Here is a 10,576-nt window from a genome sequence, read left to right as displayed (position 1 = left end):
GGGAGGGGGAGTGAGTGGGGAGAATGCTAACATTTTGCTTTTTACCTTCAGGCTTCCAGCTGCTGGCTGTTCCCTTTATTCCCTCTCTGAATAAAGGGAAAATGCTGATATACCTCTAACCACTGAAGTGCAAATGGTGCTGCTATATTATCTGAGGAATGCTGCACAATTCTGTTCCATGAGTATGTTCTTTTGACATGCCAGATGTCAACTTGTCAAAAGTAATTACAACAGTAATTATAACATAACCTAATAGAAGATGCATGTGTTACTTCACAAAATTTATGAATCAGATAGGGTTTTGAAAACTGATTTAAAATAATTATTACATCATTCTTTTTTTCCCAAAGGGCACTCAAATAATTAGTAAGGTCAAGAAGGGAAAATGTGTTTTTGACTAGTGTGATAACTGAGCAGAATTAGCTTCTGTTTTCAAGAAATCAGTAACAGAGAAAGGTCTTCATAATGAATGAATTGCTCTTTTCTATGAGGTACATTTGATCCACAATCAAGTGTTTGTAACATGGGAGAAAAATTATGGACAAAATATCAACAAAATATCTGTCTTCTTGCATTGATAGTAACTAGCCTTCTTCAGGAAGTAGAGGGCCAATGTGTTTTTTGTTCTGGGAAGCTTTCCCAAATCACTGTCCAGGAAAGCAGGACATGGTTTGTTTGGTTTTTTCCCAAGAAAAATATAGAGCTACATTTAGGGTTTCCCTTGGAAAAACTTATTACTTTTTCACAGAAACAATGGTCCCAGACTCCCAGAAGTTAGATTATATTCCAATGAAAAGTTGAACTAACTTTCTTCAAAACAAGATTGATTTACTACCTTATTCTGGCTTTCTAAGCAATGTGGATGAATTGTGCATCTAAGACACTTGAAACTACAGTGCAAACAAGTTTGTCAGTCTATAAATATCACAGTATCATTTGTGTCAAGTCTGAGAAATAACTTCTGCTTTTATTATGACAATCAAAATAAATTCAGACACAGATCACATTATTTTCAAAAATGAAATAAAAATCTCAAAAGCTGGCAGAAAATAATGTGATCTGTGACACCTGTGTCCTTTCACGGACCTTTAGACATGCAAATGTACAGTAAAGTTCAGAAACAAAGATGAATTGTTTCCACAAGAGAATCAACACCAGAATGCTGGCTGAATTCCAACATGGAGTAGGCTCATTCCATCAGCATTCTTCCTATTGTTTTAAATAGAAGGGCTATTCTTTATCACTTCCTATGCTAAAATGTCATGTATTATTGGTCTGCACTCCTTGTAACAAACATCAGTGGACAATGACATCTGGCTTTTCACAGGAATATTAACCTTTTGTAACATGACATGACTGGGAAAAGGAAATAAATATCAGCACTCTAATGTCATATCCTGGTCCCCTATCAGGGTTGATTTAATTTTCTCTCAATGCCATTACTGTAGGCATCTTTCCGATAAGTAAAGTGATGATTATACCTCAACATAATCTAGGACTCATATAAGCAATTCCAATCATGATGTCAGATTGATATTTCACTAAATTATTTGTGAATAATGAAATGTTTTCTATATTATTGATCATTCTTTCATTTTTATGGCCACTCTGAAAAAATGATGTGACTAAGGGCCCTATTTAGGGTCACCATCCTGCAGTCCCAAGGACACTTTCAATTATTTTAGTGCAGATTTCCTAGCAAATTTACCTAGACAATAATCTTACACTGTCTAAATTTTCAGTGGGAAGCCATAATATACATTGCAATGTATCCAAATTACATAAAAACTGGTATATTAACTTTTCAGAGACTATAGGGAGACCCTGAGTCCCTGCATTTCCTTACATATGTACCTTCTTCAAGATGCAGGTATGGTCATCAGAGCCAATATGAGGAGGGAAAGTCATCAAGGTAAGTGACCTGCTTGATTCAAGTCTGATTATTTCACAATACTCAAATGGTGAAATAATCAGATTATGTCCTGCCTTTCAAAGTCTAGATGTGAAACGTTACCCCATAGGCATGGTTTCATCGAAACTAATGATTTTCAAACTGGAAACCCAGTCAGTTAAAATCTTGGGGATAAATTTTGGGATTCTGAGTTTGCTCACTCTTTTCATTGGCCATATTCTTTAACCATGGTTACTGCAGCATCAGATGAACTGTGCATAACTCTTCAATTACTTCCATTAGCATACAAGCATAAAATAAACTCATATAATCCCATATTCTCCTCCTCCTTTTTAGGGAGCACACTGTTACTTGAAAGGAAACTGCAGCAGGGTGAGTTGGCTCAGGGAAAGCCAGTAGCCAAGGCACTAGCTACATGCTAGCTGAGTTGCAGCCAAAAGCCAGTAGTAACAGGCACAAGGGACAGACAGGTTGCTTGGGGGCTAAGAGCTGAAAGCAGCAGCTAAGCAGCCACAAGGGCAGGCAGGCAGGCAGGGCCCTAGGGTCAAAATGAACATACCTCTGAAGGCAGTGTCACCTGAGCAGAAGGGGCAGGGCTTAGCATGTATATAAACTCAGGGCCTGAACCTAGCTATCTGGTTTGGCTTTGAAGACTGCAGAGGAAGAAGCTCTGGAGCCGGAGGGGCCAAGAGAGCTCCTAGCTGACACCTGTGCTACCTTGGGGGGAGGTAAGCAGAATGCTGCTGCCTTGCAGAGGAATACGACTCAGGATAAGGGGAAGCCTTGTTGTACAGACAGGTAGCCACAGTTTATGTCTGGACCTAGAGTGGGTTTGTTGGTGTTACAGCCAGAGGGCTTTTTATTCTGTTATAGTTAACCAATGTATTAATAAGCTCAAGACAGGCCCAACCACCTGTTTCGCTGCAAACTTCAAATGTATTTTTTCCTGGTTAAATTGTTCATATTATCTAATGGTTTAATTTTACTGCTCATTCTCTCCATTGTTGGATCTCAGAACGTACTGAAAATCCATTCCATGAATAAGCTGTATCTAACTTGTTAGCACTGTCTTGTAACTGTGGCTTTCCCCTGCTAATTTAATTGGAGAGGAAATTTTTATCTAAGGTTCCTCCTGTTACTCCTGCAACTCTCTTGATGGCTTCTTCTCTTCACTAGACTGGAACTTTCTTTTGTCATAGAAAGAAATGTATAATCTGTTTTGGTCTCATCATTTCTTATACTAATGTTTGGATCTGAAATTAGAAAGAAATCACTTCCGTCTTTTAAATGCCAAATGGACGTTAGGCCTTATCGCCTCTAGAGACATGTGGTTTGGTTAGCTGTAACCCACTATGTTTATAAGCACATTGAATGAAACTGTTTGAATTGTGAATTTCAATCACAAGTCCTTTCTACCTTGCAATAAGTCTTGCTCATCTTATTCTCTAAGCCAGTGGTGTTCAGCCTTCTGGCCCTGTGGGCTGGATGAGTTATTATGGGACCATTCAGTGGCACACATCTAGCATGGGGTCAGTATATGGTGTCAGTCTGCAAGTGAGATCCAGTGCACAGGACTAAGTTACCTTGCCTGCAGGGCTCCCCACAGATCTAGAAATCTGACAGCAGGGAAGCCATAGGACTGGAAGCCATGGCAATTAATGCTGCCATCGCTTCTGGACTGCCAAATTTCCAGACCCCTTGGGGAGCCCTGCAGACTGGATGAAATGGCACCATGGGCCTAATTTAGCTTGTGGGCTGGAGGTTGAGTTCCACTTTTTTAAATTCATTATACCCCAACCATACCCTGTATGCCCTTGATTCAATGTCTGTATATTTGGGAAGGATGTACCTTCACCCTTGGCTCCTTCCTTTTGGAGGTCTTGCAAATATTTTGGAGGACAGGTTTAAAATTCAAAAGCATTTTGGAGAACCATACTACTGACAAAATTATATTTGACAAATATGAGGTACAATACACAGAGAAGAAAAATCAAAGGCACAAATTCAGATCAGGGGATAACTGTTTTGACAGTAGTATTGTCTTGAAGGACCTAGGAGCTACAGTGCATCACAAACCCAATGCAAGTCAAGAATGCAATGATATAAAAAAGAAAACAAGCACTGGGTTTAATTAATAGGAGTACTACATGCAAGACATAGGAGGAGGTGATACTGTTTTACTTGAAACTGATTAGGCCCCAGCTAGAGTAGTGTCCAGCTTTAGGCAGCACATTTTAAGAATGATCTAATGAAACTGGAGAGGATTGAGAAGGAAGCACTAAATATGCAAAAACATTTGGAAAGCAAGTCACATGAGGAAAGGTCATTGGAACTAAAGAGATTAAAAGGGGGCACATAATAGTTTCCAAAGTTTTTTTTCTGAAAGGCTGCCATGAAGAAGATAGATAAATATTATTCTCCATGCCCCAGAGTGGAGTGATACAAAATCCTCCATTTCTGCAGAATATGTGCCTTTGATTTTAGCAAGACATTTGATATGGTCTCATACAACATTCTCATATGCAACCTAAGGAAATGTGGCCTAGATGAATGGACTGTAAGGTGGATAGAAACCTAGTGGGAGCATCAGGCTCAGAGAGTAGTAACCAATGCCTTGATGTCTAGTTGGCAGCCGGTATCAAGTAGAGTGCCCCAGGGGTCAGTCATGTGGCTGGTTTTATTCAATATCTTCATTGAAGACCTGGAAGATAGCATGGAGTGCATCCTCAGCAAGTTTGCAGATGACACCAAACTGGGGAGAGTAGTAGATACACTGGAGGGTAGGGCAAGGATTCAGAGTGACCTAGACAAATTGGAGGAATGGGCCAAAAGAAATCTTATGAGGTTTAACCAGGACAAGTGCTAAGTCCTGCACTTAGGATGGAACAATCCCATGAACCAGTACAGGATGGGGGCTGACTGGCTGGGCAGCAGCTCTGCAGAAAAGGACCTGGGGGTTACAGTGGACAATAAGCCGAATATGAGTCAACAGTGTGCTCTTGTTGAAGGCTAATGGTATACTGGGCTGCATTGGTAGGAATGTTCCCAGCAGATCAAGGGAAGTGATTCTTTCCCTCTATTCAGCACTGGTGAGGCCACATCTGGAGTACTGTGTCCAGTTTTGGGCCCCCCAGTATAGAAAGGATGTGGACAAACTAGAGAGAGTCCAGCAGAGGGCAACAAAAATGGTGAGGAGACTGGGGCACATGGCTTATGAGGAGAGGCTGAAGGAACTGGCTTATTTATTTATTCTAGAGAAGAGAAGACTGAGAGGGGATTTCATAGTGGCCTTCAACTACCTGAAGCGGACTTCAAAAGAGGATCAAGCTAGACTGTTCTCAGTGGTGGCAGATGACAGAACAAGGAACAATGGTCTCAAGTTGCATCAAGGGAAGTTTAGGTTAGATATTAGGAAGAATTTTCTCATTAGGAGGGTAGTAAGACACTGGAACTGGTAACCTAGAGAGGTTATGGACTCTCCATCCTTAGTGGCTTTTAAGACCCAGCTAGAAAATGTCTTGGCTGGGATGATTCACTTGGGGATGGTCCTGCTTTAAGCTGGGGGTTGACTGGATGACCTCCTGAGGTCCCTTTCAATCCTAATTTTTTATGATTTCTAAGACGGCCTTTGAAATCTATTCCAATTATGTGATCACATGTGTATTCCATGAAACATTGTCCAAATTGTCCAGTGTCCTAGCTTTTTGGGTTTGCTTCTTTTAACCTGATTTCTCTTAGTTTTCTCCGGACAGAAGTTTAACTACATTTACATGCTCTCCTTTCCAAATGTTTGCTTTTGAGGGCCTTGACAAAGGGACACAGTGGCAAAGCAGTTAAGATGCATGTCCACAGACATACTGCTCTGGGCTCATGCAAAAGGCTGACCCCTGTTGACTCGGCTATAAATGGGTACCTGATTTCCCTGGTGGGATGTTAAAGGTGTGCAGGTGTGATACTAGCCACATCTCCCTTGTGCACTATTGACTACAGAAACTGGTGTGCCTTTACCATGCTAGCTTCAAGGGCTGTTAGGCTCATGGGGACCTTTGCCCTCAAGTCTCTGAGAAAGGGATCTAAGGGTCTGTTAGTTACACTTAGCATATAGCTGCTGGGCATCAGCATCTATACATCCTATGGTTTTCTAGATCAACTAAGGTGCAAAATGTCTACTTCTAGATCTGGAGCCTTCTGGGAGATTGTTTCCACTCCACACCTGTGCCAACAGCCTACGCCAGCTCCACCTGTGCCAACCCTACCTCCCAAGCAGAATGTCCACTGTTGGTGGAGCTCCTTGGCTTTATGCCTGATGGTGCACCTCATCAGTATGTCCATCTTACTATGGAGGCAGACTGTTTGCACCATTCCTTGCACAAGATAGCTGGCAGCTTCTATCCCAGTAGCTTGTGGGTTCAGGCTGGTCTACTTGTGAGCTACTTGCAGCAAGGTTTCATCCAAATTTCTGCCTTGGCTGTTTCTTTCCCTCAATTCAGCCTCTGTGTCCAAGTCCTTTGTTGCACTTTCAATATAGCCCCTTTGCTGAAGGAATTCCCCTTATAGGCCTCCTGATTAGGAGTGATACTTACCACTAGCTGACAAGCATGTGAACCTTAGTATCCAAGTTTGAACTGTCCAAGCCTGTAAGCAATCCTTTTTTTCCAGGCTGAATTGGGGATTTGTCCGTCTTGTTCTTTGTGTCTCAAAGGTTCCTCTCCACCTGCACACTGCTAATGTTCCTTGCTTGGAGGGAGGCATGCCAGTGTACTTCTGCTAGCTAGAAAATACAGAAAACTGTCTTACTCTGACAGTATGCCAGGCCTTATAATTCCCTCATACAGCTCTGCAAAAGTCATTGTCGACTGTGGCTGCTACAGCTCTCAAATCTTCCATAAGGTCTTGACTGGGCTTTTCTGTGACTGTAGCCTTTACTTGGTTGTAGTTCTCCTAGTTGCTGCTTGCTGCTGCCAGGCCTCTCATGCTCCCATGAGTGACTGGAAGAGCAGTCTCTGTTGCTGCAGCCTGGGTCTTGCAAGCATCCTCCTTTCTCCCTTTACCTATATGAGGCATTTATGTGGAGAAGGAGTCCTTGGAAAAGGCAATCCTGGGCTGGAGTCCAAGCTAACCTGCCCCGTCCTCCAAACTCCAAGTGAGTGCCATAAATACTAGACTACAGTCATACTTCCTCTTGCACTGCCTCCCTTTCCTCCCAAGAGGGTTGTGGCTTTGTGGTTGCAGCACTCTTCTGGGAAGTATATAGCATGAGTTTGGATCCCCTAGGTCAGAGGTCAGTTCCTTCCTGGGGTAGGAACTGACCGTAGTGTTCCATACACTGAATGAAAACTCTAAATATGAGGTGGTTGTATAGAAAGAGGATCCTTCCTGAGAGGGAGAGATAGCATGATCTCTGTTCTGTTCATAGGAAAATAAAAAATAGGCACCTTCTTTCAAGAGAGGGTTTTGGACTGTTGGATCACAAATGAACGTACATGCCTCTGCAGTACCAAGTAAGAGAAACCTAAGACTCAGAGCATAGCACTTCAGCTACATTCCTTTCCTATTGAATAGCGCTAGGAGGCTCCATACTCAGTGTTCTGGTGGTCTTGGATCCTATTCTGAGGCCCCATGAACTGAAAAGGGAGCCTATGCCCCTCATGCAGGGTTCTGAATTCCACTACAGGCACCTTACAGAGTTGCAGTGCTTATACCTGTTTCGTTGCATCTATGGATCTTAAGGTTATGTAACTGAATTTTAACTGTTTTAATGTCTACACATAGACAATCATATCATATTGTAGGAAATTTGCCATTGTTTAATATGCTTTTCATGTAACAGGCCAATTTCTCTTCTCATCCGATGGATTTATCTCAGTATAACCAAAAAGAGAATTTGACTCACTAACTGCACAAATTGAACATTATCTTATCTATTTCAGTCAACTATACTGTTCACATGGGAGTTAGCAAATTAATTCCTTCTTCTTCTTTTTTCTTGTTCTAGAATTACCTGACTCATCTGCAGGTGGGCTAGGTCAGAGAGTTCAGACACTTGAAGGAAAGTGAGACATTTTAAACTTGGATTCAGCAGAAACTTTGTCAGATTTTACAGTATTGCAATGTAGCCCCTAAAGATGCATTTCAAATACTTACTTGACAGTGAGAAGTTCATATGCTTCACAAGGGCTTAGAGTTCATTCTTTCGGATATGAGACAGTGCACCGCAGTGCTCACCATTTTACTGTTGGCAGTTGCGATGCTAAAAGCAACTGAAAAGCACTTTCCCTCTCATATCTGTTGTTCTATAAAATAAATGATGTGACAGAGCACTGTAGGTCATGCATGAGAAAACAATGCTAAGTTTAGTCTCACATTTTGCAGACCTTATTTGGGGAAAAATCTTCCACTGATGTCAAAAGGAATAAAAAAAATAAAGAATGCACTTTATCCTCAATTTCAGAAAGTAATCAAAATAAGTATCATGAGCTAAATCTAGTGTCATCAACTAAAAACATTAAGAAAAAAATCATGAGCTAGGATCTAACAAATTATGAGATTGACTTAAAAATCCATGATGTATTTCTTTTAAATAAGAATTTGGTATTTTTTCCCTACTTTCACAGCCCTATCCTATAGTCACCAGGTTTTTCATACAAAAGATGGAAACAGAATTATGGATATATATACTACCAATTTCCAAAACACCCTATCTTGAGGAATTTTCAGACAATAGCTATACTTTAAAAGAATAATGTGTGAAATAAACTAAATATAATGAAGCTTTTCTACATGAATACCAGAGAAAAGAAAGAACATGTTAAGATGATTCATTTTCAGCATCAAAAAGGTAAAAAAACCAGCAGAAAATTGGTCTGGTAAAAGAAATGAACCAAAAACAAATTATTGTAAAAAAAAAAACCCAAACAAAACCCCCAAAACAACCCCCCTCAAACAAACAAAAACTCTTTTGTCCCAAGAAAAATTTTTGTTTGGTTGGTTTTGTTTTTGTTTTTTTTGCTCCAAGTTCAGGACAGCAAACAATTAAAAGTCTTGACCTATTAAAACAGTAACATTTCAGCACCACATGGTTATACATGCATTAGTTTAATTTAAACATCTCTGGTCTAGACAAACTAACCACTTCCTTTCTGAGGATGTTCCTACCAGAGTGGGACAATCCACAAGATCTACATAATCTCTTTTTGTGGTAAAAACCACAGGAGGAGATTTGGGCAAGGAACAATCTCTAGAGCTTTCTCCCCATAACTAGTTTTCCAGAAGCGAATCCCTGCAGAGTTAATTCCCAGACTTGCTGGCTCATTGCATTAGTTGTGATATATGATAGTACCATCTGTTCCCTGACAGCAGTGTTCCACTGGGGCTACAGTCTTTGCAAGACCTAATAGCACGTGGCCCCCATGATTTTTAAGGGTAAGGATTCTACAGAAAAAATATAGCGTTAGTCACTTTTTCATTTAGGACTCCCTTTTAAGACTAGATAAATCATTCCTTGCCCTATCTTTCTGTGCCTGCCTGCTTCCATCCAAGCTACTTGTATAGACTACCCAAAGAATACCCTCTGCAGGGCTCGGAGGAGGTGAAGGATGATGCTGTGGAAGTAACTGAGTCTATTTCCATAATGGAAGGAAATAACCAGGAGCTCCAGGCCACAGTCCAGAGACTGCATGCCATCAGGGACTATGAGCAGGAGATAGACTCCTACTGCCAGGCCCTTCTCCCCCAGGAGGTGGAGAGTAGACCACGGTCTCCCTCCAGGACAAGGGAGGACCCGGGGACTTCCCCTTCTGTCCAGCCATGGGGTTGGACCAAGGTGGTCAAGGGCCCCAGGGCCTGCCGCACCAAGGCCCCTGCCCTGCTGGAGCTTCGCAGCAGCAAGACAGAGGACACTGTAGCTACTGCCCCCACTCTCCCCAAGACCAAACGTAAAGTGTTTGTTGTGGGAGACTCCATCCTGAGGGGGACTGAGGGAGTAATCTTCCACCCTGACCCCTTAGCCCGGGAAGTCTGCTGCTTCCCAGGGGCCCGCATCTGAGACATTGCGGAGAAGATCCCTAAGCTCCTCCAGCCCACAGACCACTATCCCATGCTCCTCATCCATGTGGGCACCAATGACACAGCTTGGAGTGCTCCTAGCTGGGTCACGAGGCGCTACAGGGATTTGGGTGCAGGGCTAAAGGGTCTGGGGGCACAGGTGGTGTTTTCTTCGATCCTCCCAATCTTGGGCTATGGGCTGAGGAGGGAGAGGAGGATCCAGGTAGTCAACCAAAGACTGCAGCGCTGGTGTCATAGGGAAGGCTTTGGCATCCATGACTACAGTCTGCTCTTTGGAGAGAGGGGCAGCGAGCTGTTGGGAGGAGGCTCTTCTCAGCTAGACTTGCTGACCTGCTCCACCCTCCACTGGGCTTTAAACTAAGCCTGCTGGGGGATGGGGAGACTACTGCATCCCCCGGCGGGCTTAGTTTAAGTGTTGCATCTTAGCTTAACAATAATAGGTCAGCTCTATTTTATCAGATTTGTTTCCTCACTGTTTTAAAACATAAAGAAATGATCAATCCAATTAACGGAAAATTATTAAACAACGTATGTGTCTGAAGAATTAGGCCTCAAATTGCAAAGCAAGGATAAAAAGGATAGTGATTAAGGACTGAGTTA

Source organism: Gavialis gangeticus, unplaced genomic scaffold, assembly GCF_001723915.1.
Source record: "Gavialis gangeticus isolate Ggan-Ray unplaced genomic scaffold, GavGan_comp1, whole genome shotgun sequence".
NCBI lineage: Eukaryota > Metazoa > Chordata > Crocodylia > Gavialidae > Gavialis > Gavialis gangeticus.
The sequence above is the reverse complement of the archived record's forward strand: the minus strand, read 5'-3'. Positions refer to the sequence as shown.